Below are 27,489 nucleotides of genomic sequence, written 5' to 3' on the forward strand. Positions count from 1 at the left end.
ATGCAATTTGTGATTCAAACAGTACCACAGCCTCATGTAATAAGTGACTGAGTAAAGAGCAGCAATCCTCTCTATAGTTGCAAAATAGTTCACCAGCAATTTCTGAAGGCAAATGCAGGGAGATGTCACATGAGGGACCCATTCACTCCTGCTGGAGATGCATGGTTACAGAGCGGAAGAGTCCTGTGTATATTACTAAATGCAGTGCCTAGAAATGCTGTATTTTTGTGGCCCATGCGATCATGGCAATGGGGCAATAGGCAGGGCATCTGTACATACTAAAGAGGCCCACTGCTCTCCAGTCATCTACCAGCTCACGGGTATAGGTGCACGTGCACAGGTGTTACTACCTTGGTCCGTCAGCAATAGCTATGCCTTTTGCTAGAAATACAAACAAGCTTAACTTATCTCTTGAGACTTTAAAAAAAAATCCACCCATGCTGGGATGAACATTGTACCTTTTTGAATAAACACATACATCTTGATTGAAAACAAAGTTTGTGCTGAGCAAGCGTATCTGAGACTGAGGTTATCCTGCATGGGATTAGGCAGCACAAGGTAATCTAAAGGTGTCCCAAAAATAAATGTGTGCTGAATCTGCTGGGAGAGAAGTGTTGTTGAGGTGGGTAATTCCCAATTCAAACAGCAGTACACTTCTGTTCCCTGGCTGGTACTTCCAAAGGTAACAAAAATACACAATTCTTATGGATATAAAAATTCATACGTGCCTAGGATGAGAGCAATTTTGGAGAGAAAATGCTAAATATGAGAACATTTCTAAGGCATGTTGAATATTGCTGTTATCTGAAAGATCTCTGCAGCTGCTCAGTATTTCAGAATCTGTGCTGGGATAGAAAAATTAATCAGAAACAAGTGGAGGAAGAGTAATGGATTGAAGAGGTATGTTAAATGCTTTTGAAATATAATGTACACTCTCAAAAAAGTATATATGTATTATATGTTATACTGTGGTGTATGAAACCCCATGAAGGGAAGGGCACTGCTATTTGAAAATGCAGTTCTGCATAATTTGTGCCTGTGGCACCAACGATCCTCTCTTTCTCCACTTACAAATCAGTGGCATGAAGGCTGAAGCTTATTCCATTACAGAAGTTGACCTTTGATATGGTCTCTAATGAGGCAGAAGCTATCAATTCCATGGACCTCGGTAGGGGATGTGCACTTCTTACAATAGAGCGGCATTCATCACAGCACTAGTAGCAAAAATGGATAGGGGCTGATCAGCTGGTGGCAAAATAGAGGAATGGAAAGAAATCTTTGATTCAGAATCAGAAACTACAAGGATTTTTGGCTGCCCCTGCTGCTGGCTATGGTTAGAACTTAAGGCAGTGCATCTTTTCTGTCTGCCTATCTTAGCTGTGTAACAGAACTTGCCATGGGCCATATCCCAGAGTCTCTGACCTGGCTTTCAAGGCTAGAGCAACTCATGTCCTGGATTTTTCTCTCTGTCCCTTCTTGCAACTGAACACACACACATATATTATATGTTTGCATGTACTTATCAGGCAATTAAGAGATCAATGTGATGGGTGTGTTTGAAAGACTGATAGATCATGCCAGTTTCAAATTTTAGAACAACATTAGATTAATATTCACTAACAATACAGATTCCCAGTGGTTAATTATTAGTCTTCATGAATAATTAGCTTTACATATACAAATCACTTAGCCCTTAAGAATCTTATTCTAAATCAGCTGTGAGTGTACAGCAATCATGAGGTTGGGGCAGGTAGCTGGCACTGATTCAGGGTAGCCCAGCTTATGAGCTCTTTCCTATCTTTCTTTTGCTTACCATTCCTGTTCTGCTCATAACCCACCTCTCTAAAAGGAGCTCCCATCTGCTTCTGAATCTGTTTTTTGGGGGGGGACCAGGACTTGTTCTGGTTTCGCCAGACATCTTTCTTGCTTGTTCAGTGTGGTGCATATACACAAACTCACGTGCAAATATGTAAAGAAACATATATGTTTCTTTTTGTTTTACCATACGTCTTTCCTACTTGCCCTATACCCTTTTTTCTTGCAGAATTTACTAGGCACACATTTTCCTGTATCCCCATTTGTGCAAGTACACAATTCCCCATTGACCGCTTTGCTGTTACACATTATTTCGATATTTCTGCCTTAGATTTGTACGTTTGCTTCTTATCCTATTAGTGGCATTATAACATCAGGGCATACATACACACTGTCATCAGATACACTATTTTAGCATGCTTATGTCCAGGTTAATAATATATTGGTTTATATGCTTATACTTTATAGGTGCTACAGGCTCCTGCTTTGGCTATACTCCTTCACATTCAGTGGAACTATTTTGTGGTCTTTTCTAATGAAAGTGTCATTACTGCTGAAACTGTAACTAAGGGTGATCCTTTTCTCTCTGCTTGTTTTACCCACCTGATAGGACATTTGCTGCTTGTAGAGTAGTCACAGCTTATGGCTAACCTCCTGCCCTTCACAGTTATGATGTGATAACTGTCTGTCAGTGGTCCTTGTCCCTTTTAAAGCAAAATTTAAACGGGTATCCTTCACTCCCCATGTTTCAATGGTCTTGCTGTTATCATCAGATTGAGAGAGCCTGGGCCAATGGCTAGCAGCTGAAGTCAGTGGGATATAAAACATGTTAAAAAACAGGAATGCTTTCTGTTACCTAACCATAACCACACGATCTAGTTCAGTATTACAAAAGGCAGTGTACCTGCCAGCACCTGTCAACTCCTATGACCAATGTTAGTATCAGAGCACTTCAAGGACATGCTTCTGCTGCTCACCACAATATCAGACCATATCCCTCCCTCACGGCAGGAAGCAGGGACCAAGTAGACCAGGGTCTCTCAAGCATGAAACATTAATACTTAGTACCTCAAAGCGCTGTCAGACTGCTTATGCCATGGGAAGAAGCACCTCTCCTCTTCTGGTCAGTTGTTCAAGCTCAAGTACTGCTAAGGTCAGAAATCACAGAAAACCCCTAGAAGGGACATTTAGTAGTTCTGAATTACTGAAAGACCTAAGTGAAGACTCTAATTGTTGTCAAATATTACTGTGCCACCACCTGAACCTCTCTTGAAATAGTTAACAAAAGCTCATAAAACAAACCCTTCCCCTGCATACAAAGACACATAGGTACAGACCCTCTTGAAAATAGCACCTTGCCTGCAAGAATGGTAAAACTCAGAGGGTGCATCCAGTGCCACTCCCTGAATCCTGACCAAGATCCCATTCTCCAATGCTTAACACGCTTAATGTGTTCAGAGCACTAAGACAAGAGAACGCCCCGTCCCCTGAGCTGGGAGGGACAGGGAATCCTGTCCAATGAATGCTTTACTGGCCTGTATCAGTGTGGGGTGGCAGAGCCTGGGGGGCTGCTCCAGGGTGGGGGCTCCCAGCAGATGGGCTGCAGAGGGGTGAGGGTGGCTGAGACAGAGCCTGAAGCATAGGACTCTCACATGCTGAAAAACGAGAACTTGGAGATGTTTACACTGTAACTAATCACAGAGACAGAGAGTTATATTCTACCAATATTATCTCAAATTTAGGTCAATACCAGTTTTTAAACTAATAAATTGTGAGAGAAAGGTTACTTTTTTAGTAAAAGACAAAGTAATAAAACCCAGCCTATGGCCCTTATCATGATTAAGCATGGTTAGTGGGTCGTGCTCATGCTCTAGTTGACCAGAACGTTTGATTCAGTGCAGCTGTGTGGATTTATGTGACTCATAGAGATGTGGCAGTCATTTTTCAATTATCCTTGGTGCTTTGGATTTTAGTTGCATGACCATGGTTGCATAGTATACCGATCCCTTCTTACCACGGCATAGAAGTATTTTATTTCTTATTGTAATACTACACAGCAACAGAGAGTATGTTACAGCCAAATTCTTGTTTATGGGTAAAGAGGAAGCACGCCTTTTTGCATTTTTTTTAACTGACCACTAGTGAATTGTTTACAGTTGTTATATCTCCAACCCCAAACCTGTGCCCGTCTCTTATCCTCCCCTGTCTGTGATCCTCCCTGCTGCATCCTGCACCTCCTTCTCAGTGTCCCTGCTGTCATACCGAACCTGTATTCCTCTACACTGCATGATTGTGCTGCAGTCATAAATATCCTGTTCTACCTAGAACATCTGCTTGTTACTGCTATCTATATAAAAGTGCAGCTCTCCATCACAGGTAAACAAAAGTAAAACTGAGATAGACGCCTGATTAATTAGAGGAATTGCCATCACAGCTAAACCAAGTAAAACAAAGGCAGATCAAGAAGAGTTCAGACAAGGCAGACCTGACATGCCTCTGTTCTGAGGCCTTGCAACCTCAGGACAAAGCTTATGGCCTATTACCTGCAAGGGCAATATCATTTTACAGGGCTTCACTGCCTCAAATAAAGAACTAATTGCTTTTTTGTTACGCTCTGTTTACTTATTCTTGACTGGGAAGAACTCACCTGCAGAGCTTGGTGGGGGCCACATTGTCCTGCTCTGCTCTGGGTGGGCAGCTGTAGTCACAATGAACCATGTGGAAAATTTGTACCTGATTTTCAATCAGGTTACCTAGAAAACTTACTTTTCCAACTGGACCAGCTTTTTATTTATGTGAATGGATATGCAATTTAAAAAAAAAAAAAAAAGAAAAAAAGAAAAATGTCACAGCCAGGGTATGCACATAGGAATGAAATCTGAAAAACCAGACCAAACGGCAGTAGTCCTTTTGTACGTGGGAAGGCCCACATATGAAAGTGATTAGTCACCAAATACAGTGCAAGAACTCTTTTCATCCAATACCAACCATTCCAGGATCCTGGCCTTTCAAAACTGCAGTCACATACTCTTTCCTAGAAATGAATGATGGTTGCCTTATGTAATAAAATATTCAACTTCACAACAATGCTTTATAAAGAAGGTTCATGAATTTTTAAAATTATTTTGTAAATCACTCTGAAAGCTGACAATGAAGGCTAACACCTCTGCTGGCGTACAAGTGCCAAGTTATCCTCGTATTCAACCTGACACTGGGATTTGTGGGAACCCGCCCCCACTGATGTGTCAGAAAACCTCCTCTTTACCTGATGAAAGCATCACCCCCACACTTAGCATAGCAAGCTATGCCACACACTGAGAGCTGCTCAGGCACTCAGGGGCAATTCTGTCATGAGGAGATGAGATGATTTGAGGATTATCTGATAGGATGCGCCTGCCTATGAAACATGGCTGCGGGAAGCATGGGTAGCAAAGCTCACAAGCTACTTCCTGGCAGACTGCCCAAACAAGAAACAGGCAGTTTGAAGTGTATTTGTTTTGCAATACGCATGACTGCTTCTCTTCTTGGAAAAAAACTGTTGGGTGACTTAGTTTTTGTCTATAAATATTACCAGAAGTTATAGCAGTGCCAGTGTTCAGATAATCTTTCCTGGAATCAGAGAAATCCCCAGCTCCAATGACCAGAGCAAATCTCCCTCTGTAAGACAACAATCTCTGTAAAGCATTAGAGACTTGACTGTACCATGTGGGAGGAAGGGCAATACTTTTCACACTGACTTCTTCATCTGTAGTCTCAGGGAAGCAGCTGCTCATTATTAGGCAGCCTGGTGATGTTTGTTCTCAGTGCAGCAAGAAAGGAGGAGGTACATATCAGCCAAGCTGAAAACATTCATGAAGGTGAGCAACGGCACCTGGAGGAAGGTGGGAAACATTTACACATCATCAACACAATATACAACAACACTTTCAAAAAATTAGTTACTATGGTTGCACCTGTGGAAGGAAAAAAAGATCCCTGCTAAATTGCAGGAGGTGGTTTTCTGGAGAGATCTTTTGCCTTGACTGCACTAGAAAACAAACTGGACAGACTTTTATTGCATGGCATTACTTGAAGTGAGAAGCTCCTCCTTCCTCATCTCCAGTAGGAAAGCAGTACAAGTGAGAATGGATTTTATAGTGCATCTCTCTCCCAGGGCTGCTGCAGAAAGGGCTAACAGCCTCCTGGTGCTTGCAGCACTGCACGTTCTGGGTTCAAACCCTGCTGGTGACCCAAATGGAGAAGTTGTTATACAATGTTCTTTAATTGGCAATTTTCTGCTCTGTTCTCTTCTGCATCTGTTATTTATGCATCACAGCTTTCCTGCATGCTGGTAGACAACAAGGAACTACAGCAGTGGTATCCCCTCATATTTAAAACATTTAGACAGACAAAACCCCAAAATTCACATAACAGAATGGTTCATTACACTCAAAGGAAATTTTGTTGCTTTACGAAACACTTCTCCGAGATGATAAAGTAAGCCCCCATGGCTGCTACACAACAACTATTGAGCAACAGAGGAAGAACAAAAGAATAAACCAAACAGCAAGATGCTTAGGCAAAGATGCTGACCCAATATAGCAGCTTTCAACACGTAGAGCTGCAACCACAGCACTGCCTTGGAGTTAAGTGCCGATGAGCTTGGTGTTATGCCAACAAAATCATCAAGAAACTGGATCTCTGCTTGTTATTAAATTGGGCGGGCAAACAAATGAAAGGAATCAAAGCAATAACAGAGGGCAGATAACCCCTGGGCTATCTCGTAAGCAGTGGCTGACAGATGTGGATTACTGAAAAAGTAAAGAGCTTGCCACTTGTATGTAATAAAGCCACAGGGACTTCAACAATACCCTTTTTGTTTTAAAGGAGAGCAAAGGCATATATTGTCAAACCCATAAAGCTTGCCACAGTGAACTGCTGTACTGTTTCTGAAGCTACATAAAGACATCACAGGCTTACAGTTTTGAAAGGAGTGACAGCTATTACATGCTGAAATGTTACAGTCAGGCTCTGCATGGAGTAACTAAGGATCATGCAGGGAAGCATCATCTATTTGTTCCTTGACAAGAACACCTGGATGACCTCTCAGAACTGGTCAGTTGGACTTACTGGCCTGAACATTTATCACTGCTGCAGGTTTTTTTTGTGTGGTTTTTTTTTTTTTTTTTTAAGCAAGCTCTAGGAAAGCAGTATTTCAGTTTCATAAAGAACCCAGAGGTAAAAAAAAAAAGTTGTCTTGCTTGTTTTCTTGCACTGACCAGGTATAATTTGTCATCTAAGGATGCAAGCTGCCATTTGAAATGGAACTTGTCCAAATTTTGGCAAAAATACTAGTAGAGCTGTAAAAGCTCCACCTGTCACCATTTTCACTGCCTAGTCAGCTTACAATGTTAAGGAAGCATTAAAGGTCTCTGAAGAACTCCTGCCTTTGTTGCTGTTGTAGCAGTCTTTAGGCCCTTCCCTGTCAAACATACACTGCACTCTCTAAAGACTGAGATATTCCTGTCTTATTTAACCCTCATTTCAGTTTGTAATGGCTAGTTTTCAGTCTGTGAAAAAATAAATGTGATGGGTACTGAATAGCAGCATAATGGGACTTTTTTCATACCACACATATGCAGTCATTTGATACACGCACATAATTGATGCAACACAGAGAAAATCTACCTGATGAACAACATGCTCCTCTGTTCATCTATTTCCATTACACGTACCTCTAAAAACTTCAATGAAAAACATGAGAATGTCATCTTTAACAGCCTGACATGTCTTAAACTTCCCATATACCACGGAGCAGTTTTCTCTTTGTCCCTTCCAAGTATTGCTGTTCAACCTTTCACATCATAACCCATCGGTGTTACCACTGGGAATTTTCAACAGGGCCGATTCCCAGCAACAAAACTTGATTCTAACCCTGAAAAATCCCGTTATGTCCAACTTAACACTTCCCTGTTGACAGTGTTGTATCTTCTGCTGTGGTGATTTGCAGGATGTATTAAACAACAACAATATAATGTGTAGCTCCAGGGTTTCTGAGATTTTCTTTTACATGATGTAAATCACAATCCCACAGCTACATATAAGGCCCTACTGCATCACAATGAAGAACATGGAAAATATGTATTTAACTGTCTAATTATTTCTAAAATATGTTTCTGTTAAATCAGTGTACCTGCAGCCCATAAAGAATTGCCATAACGGGTCAGTCTGTCAAAGCTGACATGTCTTTATTGGTGGCGTGTACTGGGTGTTCAGAGAAAGACATAGATCTTCCCCATGTGTATTCCCTCTCTCATCATAGTTAAGTATTATCAGCATCCAACCATTCAAAATCAAACCACAACCTTTAAATCAAATTGTAATGATTGATTATGTCAACATGCATTATTTCAACTCTCTCATGTGTCATCTTCCTCTTTTTCATGTACACCATGCCTAAATGAAAACATGAGATGCCATTTCTGCATTGGAAAATGAACAAACAGCAATTCAGTTCCAATAAAATTGAGCAGAACAAGTTCTGCGTACTAAGGAGTTTAATATTAAAAATTAAAACATTACGAAGTAGAAATAAAAGAACGGTTTTCAACTATATGTATGTTCATCAAGATTTTTCAAAATATGACATATTTTTATGCCCCTTTGATCTGTTGTTTTCTGAAACCAGAGACAAATACTTTGGAAGAGGCTATTTTGATACTAATGATTACACTGTCCCAGGCTTTTAACTGAAGTTGGTTACTAATTTGAGCAAAGATGAAGCTCTAAGTGTTCTGAGGTTCACACATTACTATTAACCGAAGTTCAGAGAACAAGAACAAAAAAAGAGGAAAGAAAACAGCAGGCCATGAAATAGTTCTAATACATAAGGAAAAATGCCACAATATAATTTATAGAACCTCTGAAGTGAATAAAATATGTGAACAGTGAAACAGGTAGTCAGAAAACCAGACACTTTTCTTCATTTTAAAATAAATTTACAGCAACTATTTATAAAAATTGGCTCTTGGGGAAAGAATGACTAAACTGGAAAATATTGACATTAACTAACTTTAAAATAGCTTAAATTATCAAATAAAACAAGTATTACAACCATTTTAATAGGCAAAGTCTCTTGTTTCCTCAAGTCATCACATGATAAATCTCAGCCCACACATCAATTTGTTAGAAGGCAAGTCAGAACAATAACAAAGACAAACAGCCATTAGTGGACAAGACAGTTTCATCAAGCAAGATCTTACAAATAATATATTGTTGTTTGTCATCAAGACACTTTTAATACACCAGAGTCCTTTCCAAAAGCACCTATAATCAATTCCTTCTAATTTACAAACTCGGAAAGACCACGAGAGTGATAGTAATTTCATATTTTACACACCCACAGAGGTTACGACAATTGATTCAGTTCAGCAAAGTACCGTAATGACTTTGAATGCACTTGAAAGATTTTTGCATTTGTTTTCTAAAGCTGTAAAAAAAGTAATTCAAACTCTGCCACATGGGCACAATTTGTAAAGGTTGTACATGAAAAGTATGGATTCAGTTCTGACAAAGACAGCTCTCATCTTATTATAATCCATCTGCAAGGCATGCTGGTCCCTGCACTAAAACACTTGGCTTCTTTTTGTTTGTACTTTAAGCAACCTGAATTTCAGAAATTCTACAGCAAAAAGAGGTAGGATGAAAAATGGGTGACACTTAAAAACACTTCAGGACAACTGGTTTTAGTAAATTCTTTTCATTAATGCTAAACATAAGGATATGCAAGCTCTGCCCTTAGATTAACAACCCACATAAAGATGAAAGCATTCAGAACCTTCCATAGCAAAATGCAAGATGTCCACCCATAAAACAAGGAGAATGGCTACATAGCCTGCCTTTCACTAACTGCACACTAGCCAAGTGTAACTAGTAATGAAACAGCAGCCCTGCTATTTCTGCCCTCAGAACAATATGAAATAGTTCAATATACAAGTTCATCAGATAAGTGAGTTGGGTGGGGGGTTGGTTTTGTGGTGTTTTGTGGTGTTTTGTTTTTTTGGTTTTTTTTTTTTTTGTGGCACTTTTTGGAAAGGTTTAGCAACCAAAGTTATAGCTTCTGAAGGGTTATGGCCTCAGAGCAAAAAGACATCAGCAGCTCCAGTACGCAAAAGGAACCAAGAGCTAAATAGACCTTGGGGGTTTTGATTTTTTTTCTCAGCAGTTTAAATTAGCCTTGCCAGATCCCGGCTACGTAGACAAGGCAAGAGCAGACAAACTCCATCTGGTCTTAGTGACAAAGAAAGGACTGGGAGCATCAGTACTTGTGAGAGAAGAAAGAAAAGATGGTCAGACATCATAATGCTGCAATGTGAGACTTTAAATAGTGCTTTTAACATATGGGGGAATCTCCTGGGTACTTAGTCCTACTTTAGGAACCATCTTTGAGTGTTTCTTCTCTGCATCACAGAGAAAGATTAGTAGGTCACTGCAAACATGTACTACTTTCACACCTGATGCTTCAAACAGCAGAAGCCTTCACAGAACCTCTTGCCATCCAACAGAATTTGGTTTTGTGCACTCATCCTCCTGTGGCAGTTTAAGGGATGTCATAAGCTTTCCTTTGGGGACCCAGGTGCTTACTTTTATTTCCAGTGCTTGATATGAGAACACTGGATGTACATTTGAGCCAAGTTCTGCTTTGCAGGCAGCCTTCCTTTTGATGTGTGCTCTCTGCTCCAAGGCAATGAGGGAGAGCATTCTTCTCCACTATTCCACTCACCTGCTAATGACAGGATAAATGACAGTACCCAAGCAGTTTCACCATAAAATTAGAAGAAAAATAGGTCCTATATGTTCAGCTAAAGTAATTAATTGTTAGTCCACTGATATCAAAGGGACTATGCCCTGTATGCAGAGTAGTTGACTCATAATTTCAAATGAAACTTAGGCAGTTTTGGCTTAAAGGTTAAGACATTGGAGAATTGTGTGCCACTAAGATACTCAGTAGCAGGAACCTGAAAATAGTAATAGCGTTACTTTTCTAATACTCCTTGTCAGTCTCTGGTGCCTGTCTGAAAGGTGTTCTGGGTAGGTCCTATTTTGAAACTGAGAGATGGTGCAGCTTATGCCAGTATGGAATGGCGTCTCATTGGAGGCTTTTTAGAGCTATTATATTAAAAATGAATGCTACAAGAAAGCTACAAGAAAAAAAAAAACCCAAACAATTCAGAAGCTCCAGATTTATCGTTCAAAATATGAAATTTTGGGTCCAGGGAAGGCTATGGCAGTTCTGCATTGTGTTCAGCAGATCCAGAATTTCAAGTACAGTGTTTTGGGGTTTAAAATCTCGCCTGGTTAGACAGCTGATGAAGCGAGAAGCAGAAATTGCTGCTTTCCTCCAGACCAAGGGAATCAGTGTCATGGAAGACACTGTAGAAGCAAAGAGAAGGTACTGGTAAGGCAACACACTTGAATGACTTTATGATTTATATTCTCCTCCTTATCTGTGACAATATCCATTCTCTGAAGATGAAACAGGAAACATACAGCTGCTGCATAGATATTTATTTTCATTGTGTTCTAGCTTTCAGAACAGTGCCAAGGTCCATGAAAATAATAACCAAAGGCAGCAAGAAGAAAAAGATGCAGCTGCGTTCAACCTGCAAGGTGTTCTGCTTGCAGCCCTGTCAGAAAGCAAACCAAATCCTTTTGTTGAGCAGTGAGTGCCTCATTGCTACCAACCAACTGTGCATCTCCGGTGCAAGTGCAGGCTCTTTGTTACACTTTCGGAATACAATGTGCCATTCATTTATTATTTGCCCTTTAACCTTATTGGTATGACATGCATCTTTACATTTTATACCTTATACAATTTGCTAAGAAGAGGTGCTGAAAAAGCAAAATCATCTGCCTAGAGTCTCTGGCGAAAGAGAGAATAAAGCATCATAGTAAATCTAACAAAAGCCAAGAAATGAATTTAGAAGCCTAACTTTTTCCTGTTGGAGAAACGATAATACTTCCTTTTTGAGGGTGTGGCTTGAGCACCCATCCATGTTAGGCACTTTAATATAGATGCAACTGGACTCCAAGAAATGAAGTTACATTCAAAACATTGGCCCCTATGCTTGACATGTAGACTCCAAACAATCTAAGGCAGTTGACTGCAAATTGAATTTACGATACAGTTGCAAAAATATTATTTTTGCTTTCATGTATGGCTAGGTTGAGTATTAAAATAATTACAGGCTATGATTAGATACATAAAATAGATTAACTGAGCATTACCAATGCCAGCCTAGTGAATAACATGTTGTGAAGGACACCCTCCAGAAAAGTCTAGTGCTTTTCCCAGCACAACATGCAGGACCACATTCCTCATCAAAACTGTCACGGCTTCTACAAGCTTACTTTAAAACCAGGGTAAATCACTCTTTTTTTCAAAAACTCCTATAACCAAGTACATTAGTGCAAAATCTGCCTATATGGGTCTCAGTACAGAATCCCAAGTCTAAAAATACATACTGAAAATATTGGAACTTTTTTTCCTTCTTTCCCCAAGACACACATGATGCTCACAAGGCTGTTGGAAACCTTTCTATCTTGGGAACCTTTAGAAATGCTTTGAAAAATGAAGAACTTCAGATATTTCTTGAAGATCATGATATACTTACTGAGTTCAAGTCTAGTTTTAGTTCCAAAGATATTGCAGTGGCTGGAAAGGGGTAAATGTTTTTTTACTAGCCATAGACAAAAATCGAATTAGTGCCTCAATCTCTGTCAATGTTAGTAAGGCTCTGATACAGTGATACCATTTTATTGGCTAGAGTAATGAACACTGGAATCAGTTGCTTTGTCCTCAATTGTTTAAAAAAATTCATGACCTACTCTCAGTATTTCAAAGCTAATGGTCTGATTTCTGCCACCACATTGATTCCTGAGAGAACTCCATTAATGTTTTCTTTCTTATTCTTTCTTAACAGGTATTCTTTTACATAGAACACAAATGACTAAATTGCTAAAGTTTCACTATCATAGCATCATTCAGCCTGTTTTTGCTAAGACTGAATATGCATAATTTTCCTGTTTTGTGATTCTATCTTCTGGAACTCAGACAGGGGCTGGGACTTTGAAGAAATGGTAACACTGAAGAGAGGAAAACTGCTACCCTCAGCCTCCTCAAACACAACATAAGCCACTGAAGGTGATCTACACGAATCTACTTTTACTTTATATTAAAGGAGCAGGTGCTGGTACCTCATTAGTCACTGAAATTCATTGGAAGAGCAGTAGCTTAAAGCGAAGAAAATGGTAACTTCTTAGTTGCTGTGACTCAAGCCCTTTACTTGAAGGTCATTTGTTATTTACAAAATGAAGCGTTTTCCGCAAAGGCTCTGTTCATGGTCACGTAGCTCAGACTGGATGGACACCCTCTCCTTTGCAGGCTATTTCAGAACAGGAGCATAAATGATGATTTGTTAATTTTCCCTGTGGGCTTCCCACCAAAGATACTGCTTCACAGAATACTTGAAATAATGAATGTAGTAGCTGAAGAATGTAATGCAGAGTAAAAAAAATACAAATAATTATACTCACCACTTCCTCTAGTCACAAATATTACATGACAATTAGTTTGCCAGCAGACGACAACTTTCCCAAACTAGTTTCTGTATTTTTTATTATTTGGGGAATAATTTTTCAAAACCATTATGATGCGGGATTGTAACTGATGTGCAAGCATCAGTTTTGGATATTTAAATCCAAGCTGTAAAGTTTTAGAAAGCTCACGCACTCTGTTTTGACTGTTGGATACAACTTTTAGAAGCTTGTATAGAGAAGTGATTACAAGCAATGCCTGTAGGATGCTGTCCACACACAAGGATAAGAGTGATTAATAATGCTTGTGTGATGCCATTCAAACACAAGAGGTTTATATTAAAAACACAAGCCTAAATATGAAGTAAGAAAGAAAATCAACCTAAGAAACTAGCCTTTCCTCCTTTTTTCCCCGTTTTTGGAAGATGACATTTAGTGCTCAGTTTCTTGCACTGAGAAAGTGAAGCATGAGGAAAATTCAAAACACCATCCAGACTGTCTGTTGTTCTTTTTGTTAATTTAAAAAAATATAAATGAAGGAAAATATTCTTCCTGCCACACAGACCCAGTGTAACAAATACCATTTTTACCCATAGCTTAAAATAATTACTCTAAAAATACCTGGAAGTGTTAGATTTGCTTCCAGTGGAGATTCTGATGGCCATTTCTTAATACCTGCTCATTTCATTACCTCTCTCCATACCAACTCAGCATGCTTTGAATGCCCAAAACTAATGTTCTTTAACAATTTATTATGGGAGAACTTATGCATATATTAAATTACTCTCTGTAGAGAAGTACATGTTTCCTTACTTTGGGGACTTGTTTATTTCCTTGCAAAACAATGTACTGCCCCTCTTTCATACAGTACTAGGATCTTTACAATACAGCAAGGTAATCACCAGAAATGTTTTTCAATAAAAGTATCACCAACAGACTAAGGAAACACAGATTTATTTTCTCTTTTTAAGCAGCCTTATATTCCAGTAACACCAATGTTTCTGAACACTTGAGGGGGGAAGATTTGCCTCAGTTCAAAGGTATTAAGGGCTTGTTACTGATCTTACTTGCACCACAGTAAAACTAGAACAATCTGGCTAAAGTACGGGTATCCTGGGCACTATTACACTGGCAGCAACAAAGACTGGTGGGGTAAGACATTGCTTGTGCATGTTAAGTTCACAACTGAAGTTATCAGATGTTTGTACCAAAAGCTGCTCCTTGTTGTTTAATGAGAACTGGTCTAGAAAAGCAAAGCACGCCAAAAGCTGGCACTGCTGTTTCACGTGTCTCTCTGTGGATAAGGCATCACATGTCACTGAAGACCGACTGGGGTCTTTTGCACTTTCTTAGCCCCTGCACCGTGGTTGCTGAGCTCAGGTCCGCCTGGGAGCTGGTACAGAGCCAGTTGAGACGGTTGCATCAGGGAGCCCTGCTGCACACATGAGACCTGCTCATGCCTCCTAAAGCTGTGCACTGGCTTCGGAAGGGTTTATACAGCTTTGGGGTTTTTATGGCGTGCTGTGCTTCCAGCATCAGGCAGTTCTTTTGCTCTGTTCAGGGTAAAGAAATTGAAGAGCAGTACCCAACAAAATTCCTGGTCCTGCATTGTTACTTCTAATTGCTTTAGAGATAGATCCTACAAACAACCACATCCTTCTTTGTAGTAATTTATTGCCAATTCTTTACCATCACTTAGATCACTACTAACTACTACTTCTAACCAACCATTTTTTGCCTTGAGATGTTTAATTATTGCAGGATAAATGGTACTAGTGAGGGATTCATGGGGAAAGAGTAATTAGCAGTTCCATCTATCTCAATGAAAGAAAATATTGTTATTAATTAATATCCATACAAGGCAGCAGAAGGCGTTTTAAAAAATCTACAATAGAGATATCTACAGGGGCCACATTTGCTCTGAGTGTCTCTTTGACAGGTACCCATTTATTATTTTAACAAGCTGAGATTGTCTGCATCTTCAATCACAGGAGGTCAATCCTTCATTCCTGTCAAATGTTTGATAACTAACGTGTCTGTATTAATAACTAAAAACTGAAAGGAACAAGCTAAGATAGCTATAGTGGGGGGTCACATTGCTTGAAATTGCCAAACGGCAGTCAGTTCCTTTTGCATGAAGGAAAGAGTTTATCACTGTATGCCATGGTGGTGATTAGTTTAGATATGCTTTGGCACAATTTGGCTACCCAGCAGACCTTTATGTCCAAGCAGCCCTCTTTCCTACCACAGTAGCTTACTTCTGCAGAGGAAGCCATAGCTACCTCTGTGTGAAAGGAAGGGAGAGGGAGTTTAAAATGCCCAAATAATATTTGATCCATCGTAAATATTTGTCATGTGTAAAATAATCATACATCAGACACCTTAAATAACCCAATGAAAAGGACACCAAAAGTTACAGGCTGTCCTGGAGCAACACGTGAATGTTTTACCCAGATTTTTAGGTTATTAAATTGTGTCCCGAGGGGACAGTTTGCAACTGCCCCAGGAGGACTAAAAGGATGGCAAATACATAGACTGTATATGCCCTTAATGAGAAATTTTCTTACTTCCAAAAAAATGGCATGTAAGTTTCCTATCCCCTGACTGTTTTTGGAGCTAATAGCTTTGAAAGAAAGTTTCTGAATGCATATGCAAGGTCAGAGGTTAGTCACGGACAGATCTTGGGACCAAACCTGAGGCTATAAGCACCTGCAGAGCTTTGTGTCCTCACAGGTTCCCCAGACTGACCCGTCATACTCATCACCCACATGTTAACATAACTGGTCTAAAAACTTCAAAATAGTATGCCTGGTGCTTTTCATTTATAGAACACAGCCTAAGAAGCTCACTCATGCAGACACCCTCTCCTCTTCCCATGACACTAACTCATGGTGTCAAAAATGCTGTCAAGTAATCCTCTCTTACACTGCGTCCAACCTTACAAATTAATTTGATGCCCCAGCTTAACTTCTAGAGATTTTCCCAAACCCTGCAGATTCTTTCTGCCGTTCCTTTCTTTATCTTTACAAGCACCCCATTTTTCTCATCCATCTAAACAAAATATAAAAGCTATCGGGTTTTCAGAACCTCCCTCTGTGGCTGCCCTCAGTGTTGGGGTGGACAAATGCAGCTTATTAACCACAACCCTGGCACAGCTACAGTTTCTGGGGGACTGCAGATTCCTCAGCCTTGATGGTCTCTCAGATGCACAGGAGTACTGGTGAGTACCAGCAGTTTCTGAGCCAGCAATATAAAAAATAATGCAATGTATATAACAATATAGAAATAGAAGGAAGTTAGGTGTCTTATATGATCTTAGTTATGGCTACTTGCTTTAACTGTCTAGGAATGCAGAGTTTAAAACTGATCGAGGCTTCTTTATTACCCCATTAGTCATCAGTTGGACTGAGTTTAGCAGTGGGTATATTAACAAAGTTGACGTTAGCAGTAAGAAGCTGTAAGTCACAAGAGAGACATACAGCTCAAAAACTGTCTAGGTACAAATGTGGCTAAAATCAGAAGTGAACTTGAAAAGTCTTGGATGTGCCTGCATAGGTGCAGCCTTAAGTTTTGTTCTTGACTTGTCTGGTGGGCAGCCAAGTAATTTCTCTGTCTGACTTAGTTTCCTCCTTTGCTCTGTAAAACAGCAGTAACAACGTTGACCTCTTCTGCCAGGCATTACGAGTACTGGCTATTTTCATTGTAGTTCTACAGAAATTGTTTATATCACAATTACAGATTTATTTTTAATGGTATTTAACGGTGCTAAGTATTATACAAACACATAAAAAGATACAGTCCTAAACCTGAATTAATAAAGTGGCAATCTGATATAGAGGGGAAGTTTATTCTTAAGCATGCCTCAGCCTCATAGTAGAGGAGAAGAAGGACAAGTCTGGGTTCAAAGTGGGTAGACAACTTTGTATAATCACCCGTTTCTTAGCTTACAGATTTGACCTGGAAAACTCCTGAAAGAAAGCCTTCTAGACAGTGTTTGATAACATTTTCGAATTTTTGGGTATACATGAGTTTTAAAGTCGGCGAGGAGCTCAGTGGCGGCAAGGGCGAGTCTCGTGGCTCAGCGCTAGATCAGGCCAGGCAAGGCGGTTCCTCGCACCCGAGAAGCCCAGGGGTGAGCTGAGGGACCCATCAGGAGCTGGCAGCTCTCGCAAGTGAGGCTGAGGTTCAGCTGATGCAGTGTGGGGCGCTGCCAGAAGCAACGGCAGGAGATTTAAACAACCCCTAGGGAGTGTGAGCTACCGGGAGCGTGGCGACCAGGGCGGGCAAACAGGGCATGGCGCGGCAGGAGGGCGTGGCGCGGCAGGAGGGCGTGGCGCAGCAGGAGGGTGTGGCGCAGCAGGAGGGTGTGGCGCAGCAGGAGGGTGTGGCATGGCAGTTCGCACAGGCAGGGCGAGCCGGAGGGACACTGCAGCCCGCTTGTAGGTCTACAGCTCAGGCAAGTGCTTTGGCCTTGGGCAAAATGGTGGGCACTCGCCTCAGAGCTAAAACCACTGTTCGTTCAGCGAAAGCCCCTGAGATGTCAGACGCATCCACCCAGACAGGCCTGGTAAGGAAGGACGCATCAGTACAGGCAGTGGGTTGCGGCAATTGCCTAAATCTCTCTCCTGACAAAAAGGTAAGTACCTGCACGAGGTGTGCACAGGCTGATGACCTGCTACATCAGGGGGCTGAACTGCAGGAAACGGTGAAGAGGCTGCGCAGTATTAGAGGAGCTGAGGCAGAGATAGACAGGTGGCTCCAGAATCATATTCCTGTGGCAGACACTGCCGAGGATGAAGCACTGTGGACCCTGGTGACTCACAGGAGCAGGATTCCACATCAGCCTGCACCCTCCACCATCACAATCAGAAACAGATATGAAGCCTTAATGACTGAGGATACCCATGAGCAAAGTCTGCAAAGTGCCCCACAAGGGGAAACTGTACCAGCAACACACAGTGGACATCATGAAAAGAAACGATGAGTGCTTGTGGTGGGTGACTCTCAGTTGAAAGGTACTGAGGCACCCATCTGCTGACCTGACAGGGAGTCACAAGAGGTATGCTGCCTCCCAGGAGCCAAGGTTTGAGATGTGGCCGAGAGGGTGCCACAACTCATCAGGAAAACAGACTACTATCCACTATTACTATTTCACGTAGGCATGAACGACACTGAGAGCTGTAACCTGGGTAAAATCAAGGAATACTTTTGAGCCCTGGGGCAGCAAGTGGAAAACACTGGTGCCCAAGTGATCTTCTCTTCCATTTTGCCAGTTTGAGGGAAGGGAGCAGCCAGAAACAGGCGCATAATGTATATCGACTACTGGTTACGTGGCTGGTGACACCATGAGGGGTTTGGCTTTTATGACAATAGGGTGTTCTTCAAAGATGACAACATGCTAGGGAGGGATGGAATCCACCTGTCCAAAAGGGATAAGGGAATCTTCAGCAGTAGGCTGGCTAACTTGGGTGAGGCGGGCTTGAAACTGAAGGACTTGGGGGGTGGGATCCATTGCGAAAACGCTCACACCAGCACGTCCAATGGGGGAGTAAGTCAGGCCAAGCAGTGTGGTCATGAAGGTTCCTTAGCTGTCTCCCAAGAGGTGAAACAGAAGAGTAATCACCTCAAGTGTATGTATATGAATGCACACAGTCTAGGTAACAAACAGGAGGAACTGGAGCTCCGTGCCCACTCAGAAGGGTATGACATCATAGGAGTAACTGAAACACGGTGGGACAACTGAAATGACTGGGGGACCGCGATGGACAGTTACAGGCTCTTTTGTTAAGACAGGCAGGGTAGAAGAGGTGGAGGGGTTGCACTCTACATCAAGGAACACCTTGAATGTATCAAAGTCAACTATGGTGATTGCGACTGCTCTATCAAATGCCTCTGGGTTAAAGTCAAAGGGGTTGTCTCAAAGCAGGAGCTCAGAGTGGGCATCTGCTATTGGCCTCCTAACCACGACGACAATGCCGATGAAGCAATATTTGGGGCACTAAAGCAAACTTCTGGCCAACAGAACATGGTCCTGATGGGTGACTTCAACTCCCCAGACATCTGCTGGAAGAACAATATGGCAGCTCACATGTCATTCACCAAGTTCCTGGAAAGCGTAGAGGACAGCTTCCTAACACAAATGTTAGATGTGCCAACCAGGGAGGAGGCGCTGCTGGACTTGCTATTCACAAACCACGAAAGCCTGCTTTGTAATATCTGGGTTAGTGACAGCCTTGGCTGCAGCGACCACAATATTGTGGAGTTTGGGATCTTGCTGAGCGTGCTGAAGGTCAGTTCTAAGACAAGGGTTCTGGATTTTAGAAGAGCAAACTTCAGTGCACTCAGGGCTCAGTTGGGAGGACTTAGATGGGATGCTTCCATGGAAGACAAAGAAGCTAGTGAGTGCTGGGAGTTCTTCAAGAACTCTCTCTTGGAAGCACAAAGCCAATTTATCCCCTACAAAGGAAAGGGAAGTAAGTGTAGCAAGAGGCCCCCATGGCTCAACCATGACCTCCTGGGTCTACTCAAATCCAAAAGGGAAGCATACCAGAGATGGAGAGGTGGGGGATTATCCATCAAGAGCTACAACAGCATTGCCAGAGTGTTCAGAGATGCAGTTAGAAAAGCAAAAGCCCAACTCGAATTGAAACTGGCTGTAGATGTCAAAAATAACAAGAAAGGGTTCTTCAGACATGTCAACCACAAGCAGAAAAAGAAGGAAAACATAGGCCCACTGTTAAACGGAAAAGGAGAATCAATCATCAATGATGCTGAAAAGGCAGAGGTCCTCAACACCTTCTTCACCTCTGTCTTTACCAACACTGTAGGGTCCCAGGCTTTGGGAACGAAATTGCCAATTGATCCAAACACCGACCCACCATCGGTGAAGGAAGAGTTAGTATATGACTTACTACAGGAGCTTGACCCCTACAAATCAATGGGCCCTGATGCCATCCACCCGAGGGTGTTGAGAGAGATGGCTGACGCCATTGCAAGGCCACTCTCCATAATCTTTGAGAAGTCATGGAGAACGGGGGATGTCCCAGAGGACTGGAGCAAGGCAAATGTTACCCCTATCTACAAGAAGGGCTCGAGGGAGGATCCAGGTAACCATAGGCCCATCAGCCTTACTTCAATGCCTGGGAAAGTTATGGAACGAATCCTCCTGGGGGCCATCACAAGCCAATTGAAGCATGTGATTGGGAAAAGCCAACATGGCTTCACTAAAGGCAGATTGTGCTTGACAAACCTGGTGGCCTTCTATGACAAAGTGACTTGCCTGGTTGACATGGGGCAGGTGGCGGACATTGTCTACCTGGACTTCTCCAAGGCCTTTGATACGGTCCCCCACAGTCTCCTCCTGGAGAAATTAATGCATTATAGCCTAGACAAGTGGTCTGTGCAGAGGGCAGGGAACTGGCTGACAGGCCGCACCCAAAGGGCGGTGGTAAATAGCTCTTTCTCAAACTGGCAACCCATCACTAGTGGAGTCCCCCTGGGATCAATATTGGGCCCAATGTTATTCAACATCTTTATAAGTGATCTGGATAATGGCATCAAGTGTAGCCTGATGAAGTTTGCTGATGACACCAAGTTGAGTGGGGAAGTAGACACTCCAGAAGGGAGAGCTGCTCTGCAGGGAGATCTGGATAGGCTGGAAGAGTGGGCCAGCAAGAACCTTATGAAGTTCAACAAGGAGAAGTGCAAGGTCATGCACCTGCGAAAACATAATCCGGGAGTGCAGCACAGACCGGGATCCACCTGGCTGGAGAGCAGCTCTCTGGAAAGGGACCTGGGGGTCCTGGTGGACAGAAAGCTCAACATGAGTGAACAGTGTGCTGCTGCGGCCAAGAAGGCCAACTGGATGCTGGGTTGCATTGAAAAGGGCATCACCAGCAGAGATAAAGAAGTCATTATCCCTCTCTACTCAGCGCTTGTCAGGCCACACCTGGAGTACTGGGTACAGTTCTGGTCCCCGCTATACAAAAAGGATGTGGACAGGCTGGAAGGGGCCCAGGGAAGGGCCACAAGGTGATCAGAGGACTGGGAAGCTGCCATATGAGGGTAGGCTGGGAGAGCTGGGTTTGTTCAGCCTTGAGAAAAGGAGGCTCAGAGGGGATCTCATCACTGTGTACCAGTACTTAAGGGGTAGCTACAAAGAAGATGGAGACTCCTTTTTTACACCAAGTCACATGGAGAGGACAAGGGGGAATGGACACAAGTTGCTCTTGGGGAGATTCCGATCGGACACCAGAGGGAAATCTTTCTCATTGAGGACAGTCACCATTGGAATAATCTCCCCAGGGAAGTGGTTGACTTGGCCACGTTGGACACCTTCAAGAGTCGGCTGGACAGGGTGCTGGGCCATCTTGTCTAGACTGTGCTCTTCCTAGAAAGGTTGGACTAGATGATCCCTGAGGTCCCTTCCAACCTGTGATCTTGTGATTCTGTGATTCTGTGTGATTCTGTGATTTAATTAAAAAGTGAACTGGTCTTCACCGAGGTTACTTTAATGAGCATAGCCCAACGAATAATAGAGACTGTTCTATTGCAGAAGGAAGAAAATAAGAGAAAGAAAATGTCCTTGCTTTTACGCTGCTCAGAAGGATTTTGTCCTTCTCACGCCTCTCACATTACCTCCTCATTTCCATATTTTTGTTTTCTCCTTTGCTTCACTCCATGGCAGTAAATAATGCTGAATACTGATGTAGTTGTACTCATTCATTTACAGATCATTTCTCTGAGTACCACACAGAAGCACTCAGTTTTTCCAAATACAAATCAAGGCTGGTTACCTTAATTACTCATGGATTTCTGAGGTGCACAGGTGAGATGGGCTCTCATTACCCCGCCTATGTTAAAGGAACTAGCTAAATCTACATATTCTTTCAATGACTGCTCAATGCACAGTACTAGCACAGATGAATCCTTGTCAGAAATAATTCAGTTTGCCTGAACAAGGAGTTTCAGGGGGTGACATTACTTTTAAGTCAGCAGTTGAATAATAATCCAACTGAGTGCTTTGGGAGGAAAATAATAAAGGAAAATCCAGTGACTTTTTTACCCAGTTTACTGTTTCTGGGAGTATCAAACCAAAATTTAGACATGTTATAATAAAAAAAAATTAGACATGTTATCCATAAAAAGAGGCTCTGGCTTCTCTTTCAGGTAAATTGGTAGCACAGTATTAACAACAACAACAAAAAATTCACCAAGCAAAATGGAAATGCTAGCAATGCAGCAGTGCTTAAATTTTATGAGAGTTAGATTATGACTAGGTACATAAAAATGAGTGGGAAATCTGCAGTCGACAAGAGCTTGGTGCATAATTACTTTTCTTCTCTCACCAAATGGCTCCAGGTCGGAAGACTTCATTTAAACAGAAAGACAGCGATGAAAATGCTGACTTGTAGTAAATGTGTGCAACTCAAGCAGATTTAACACTGCTAAAGAAGATAAAAGAAATGTGAGACTGTAGGGGTGCTTTTTAGGAAAAAAATGTTTCTCCACAGAATAATTTTGGTTAAAAGGGACTACTGGTGGTCTCCAGTCCAACCCCCTACTCCAAGCAGGTACAGGTAGAGCAGGTTGTTCAGGGATGTGTTCAGTCCAGTTTGGGATATCTCCAAGGACAGAGAGGCCATGACTTCCCTAGATCCCTCATTGATCACCTACACAGATGCTTGTTGCCTCTTGACCTTCCACTGTGCACCGCTGAGAGTAGCCTGGTGCCACCTTCTCCATATCCTCCTGATAGGCAGCTGTAGATCACAGTAAAACCCTCCCTGATCCTCCTCTTCTCTGGGCTGAACAGACGTCTCTCTCAGCCTCTGCTTGTACCTCGTGTGCTGCAGCCCCTGGTCACTTCAGTAATCCACCACTGGGCTTGTTCCATTTTGACAGTGGGTTTTTTGTACCCACAACAGCACTCATGCTCCAGATGTACTCTCACTAGTGCCAGACAGAGAGGAGGGATCACTTCCCTCGACCTGCTGGCTACAGTCCTGCTAACACAGCCCAGGATGCTCTTGGCCTTCTCTACCGCAAGAGCACACCGCTACCATGTGTCCTGCTTGTCCCTTAGGTCCTTTGACAATATTGTAGCTTAATGAAAAAGAACTGCTGTTTTCAAAAAGGAAAGCAAGTTCATGATCATTCCGGCAAAAATGACTGGCTCACCTCTCTCTGCATCCAAGATTGGCACGCCTTTCCCTGCACCTGAGACCTCTCAAGAGTGGCGCTTTATAGGGCTGCAAGGTCCATTTTGATGGTTTGTAAAATGGGCTTGACTGAGGAACAAACTAGATTTCTTCTCCTCCCCAATACTTCTTTTTCAGACAGAAAGGAAAGAAATACGGTAGTTTCCATTAGTCTGAACAGACCATTTTTTTAAGTTCCAAATAAGCAACTCTCTTCATATCTCAGTGTAAGCAAATGCTTAAGTCCAGTCTGAGTCAGCAAAACTTCTAAGCATGTATCTAAGTGTCATTGCCTTCAGAATGAAAGTTAAGTGTATGCTGCTATGCTTTGCTGAATTTTGGCCTCATGCTATAACAAAAGGATAATTTTGTTCATTATATTTTGTGAATGACACAATGCCCCTGAACATTAAAGTTTTTATCTATTTGCATATATATGTGCAACATTAGGTTTGGCTCTCAAATAACTCTGTAGAGATCAAAGTACACACAGATCCTTAGAGACTATCAGAGAGCAATTACACTGCAAAATAAATTACAGGCAGTCTCTCTCTACATCTCACCACGTCCAGCTGCACATTTGCTTGGGTTCCTCCACTGCCCTTGAACATGCCTCAGTTTCATTTGTTGGATAAAATACTGTTAAGATGAGGGCTGATGAAGCAACCACTTCACTCCCAGCAGTGAAATAAAGCTCACTTTTAACAAGAATGTTTTCTGGAAGTTGAAAAAGCAAAAAAAGACAAACTTATTTTGTCAAGGGTTATGCCCAAGTATTTCCAAAGTTCTTGTTAGGGCTTTTAAGTAACTTTCTGCAGAGGACAAACAGAGGCTTGGGGGTTGTCTCTGAGCAGAGCATATCTTCCCATTTCTGGGCAAATTTGTTGCCTTTCTGCAGTTCTCAATTTCTGAGAGTGTTAATTTATTTTGAAACTCTGTGTTACTGCTTGAAGCATTCCTGTCACAGATACAGCATGCAGCAGGTGTACATTTCCACTCTCACTCACAGAAAGTGCTTCTGACTAGAAGTGCAAGAAAGTCAAGTCAGAGTTACTCCACCGCAATGCCTAATCGAGGAATGCCTCCGTGCCAAGTCTTTGCATAAGGGCTTTTGCACAGAACACTGATGTGGTCTGACACTCTTTTTCTCTATCAATGTCAAACGGTTATTTGTGACTTTAATGATAAATTACCAGTATTGGCATCGTGATTATATCTGACCGCACTTGGGATGGAAATTTAAGAACAGACTGAAGAACCAAGATATTCATCTCCTTTCATCTGTCTTTACGAGGTGAAGCCCAGCATTTGAAAACTCTGGGCTCAACTGTTCACAATGTTTAGCTGATTTTTTTAAAGTGAATTGTTAGTCTGTGATTGTGATCCTAGAAGAATGAAGTTATTTTTTTCATCTGCTGAAAAATATTGATCAGGAAAGAAATGGCCCCCTTGCCCAGTCTCATACCTGCATACCAAGTACAGAAAAACAGGCAATGGCAGCTAATAACAGCAAAGTTTGTGACCCATCTGGAAAGGCAGTCACCAAAATACTGTTTTTTCCAGTGTTTTGAACACCTTTCTCCACCCACTGAGCTCACACCACACAGGCACTGAAGATGCCAGACCTGCACTACGACTCCTGACCATGGCAGCTTCCAGCTGGCAGGACAGTGCTTGTTGTAGGCAGAGCAGGCTATTGCAGAGGGCAGCAGAACAATGAGATGGCAAAATAGCCATCGTTAATTTGCTTAGTTTGCCTAGGTAAGAGCCCTGGAGAGTCTGAGCCCTCAGTAGAGAAGTCCAGTATATGGTACATGTTGTGGCAGGGATTAGGACCACTGGCTTGCAACAGGGCAGTCACTGACCCTGTCTTTCTCATCCTGCAGTGGCAGCAGGAGGAGCAAACCCCACTCTCCATCCCAGCTCCATCCTTAGTCAGTTCCTGGTGTAAGACACAAACAAAGAACCAGTCCTGCATAGTACTTAGGCAGGGCTTAGGAAACTCAGTCTCTGAAAACTAACCTCTTATTAAACCATGTAATGCTCTACAAATGAGTAGAGGTATTGGAAATTCAACCAAACTAGGTCACTTCTGGATTAACACTACTACATCTAACAAAGTCTGGATAGTGTCATTGGTGATGCTAGTAGCTGTCGCCAGTATCTAATCTGTTATTTCTTAACATTTCAGCTCCTAACCAAGAAAATTTTTCACCAGTTCTGTTGCCTTCCAAACATTCACGAGGTCACCTCTTGAAAGTATTTCCAAATATCCTTTAGAACTAAAAACAAACACACAAAGAAAACAAATCCCTCCGTGGCCTGATGGTGTCCTGATACCACTGCATGTCTCTTACTGCTTAGATTTATCTCTTGCTCTCTATTTCTCCCTTAAGATGCAAATTTGAAGTTCTTTGAGAATAGGAACATTTTTTCCCCTGCTATTGTCCAATGTCTTGCAAATGTTATGCTGGTGTTTGATTAGGGCTTTAAGCTACTATAACAATAGACGTAAATGGGACTAAAAGTATGCAGTTCACTATTTTATAGCAATGATAGTCTCTGAACTCTGCAATAAAAGTTTAACCCAATATATGTCTAGAGAGAACCTGTGTAAGCCTATGGTACCTAGAAGTACCTGAAAGCTCACATGAGTTACGATCCTTTACTATAGCTTTCTGAGGTTTTTTGAACTTGCACAGTGTGAATTCTTTCTAAGGACAAATATCAAAAGATGAAGAGGAACAGGGTGATTTGTGATGAATAAATCTCAAAAAGTTCAGAACCTATGCTCTAATGGGATATGCGCCACTGCTTTTGAAAAGCTATCTGAAACTGAAGCAAAATTCATATTTTATAAAGCAGAGTTTAGGGGACCATAGTCTCTCTTGCCCAAGATGAATTTCATTGTGTCATTCCATAGAAAGCATATCATAATTTAGATTAATGCTCATGACTGAGACAGAAACATTAGGTAATACTAAGAAAATGAGGGAAGTGAATTTTGGAGTCCAAAATAAGATTTCAATTTTCAGTAAAAGCTACAGATAAGAGAAGGAATATTCATGTGCTTTATTATTTTATTCAGAGTTTCCTATCTATCCCTATAAAGGATTTCTCTTAATTTAAGAGAAAGAATAAAAGAGCTTTGGATTGAACTGCATAATCAGTGAACCAGACAATCCCAAACTGCTCAAGCATATCCGACATCTGCTTGAAGAGCTCAATTGCAAATAGCAGGAGAGAGTTTCCATTACAGTACAGACAGAGCTGGGTTGGGAGAAGCAGCATTGGAAAGTGTTTTTCCCATTTAGTAATTATGCCTTGATTGTTGTTTACATGTTTGCTCTACTATAACTTGCTTGCCTTAGGGTGGCACTACTGCTAGAGAAAACACAAAAGTAATTTAGCTTTAAAGGGGAAATGAAAGTTTTAAAGTAGTTTAGCATTTCTGTAAAACTGTAATGATTGGAGATGACTGGATTGAGTTGATAAAAAGTACTAATTTCAATAGTAATTCATGCCTTAATTCTCCTCACAGCAAACAACCTCTCTCCCTCCTTTCTGGCACACAATATAAATACTCTTTATACCACAATCAATAGAATCTGGGAGGAAAAAAAATTATCCCTCAGAGGCTTCATAAAGACCAGATTTCCCCAAAGCTGTTATTTACTCCTATGTAAATGGCATTGGTTCTGTAATGAGGTGTAATCACCAACACATTGTTCATGTTCTCTTCCTCTCTTCTAGATTTACCACACAGTTTCTCCACATCTCAGAAGAGTTAGGATGTGATGATAAGTCTGTTGTAGGTAATGCATTGATACCAGTGATCACATAAAAAATGTCAATATTACCAAGACACAACTCTGCAGAGGACAGTCAGGGACACCAACTG

General features: G+C 41.7%; 1 long non-coding RNA gene across 1 annotated transcript in view; it reads right to left on the reverse strand.

Annotated features, from left to right (window-relative positions):
• The window catches only part of LOC135315224 (uncharacterized), a 164,876-nt gene that overhangs the window by 25,492 nt on the left and 111,895 nt on the right, over positions 1-27,489 (reverse strand). Inside the window, exon 3 of the long non-coding RNA XR_010374675.1 lies at positions 5,518-5,686. This is a non-coding gene — a long non-coding RNA (uncharacterized LOC135315224). The remainder of the gene's footprint in view (positions 1-5,517; positions 5,687-27,489) is intronic.

Source organism: Phalacrocorax carbo, chromosome 10 (assembly GCF_963921805.1).
Source record: "Phalacrocorax carbo chromosome 10, bPhaCar2.1, whole genome shotgun sequence".
In the NCBI taxonomy this organism is placed as follows: domain Eukaryota; kingdom Metazoa; phylum Chordata; class Aves; order Suliformes; family Phalacrocoracidae; genus Phalacrocorax; species Phalacrocorax carbo.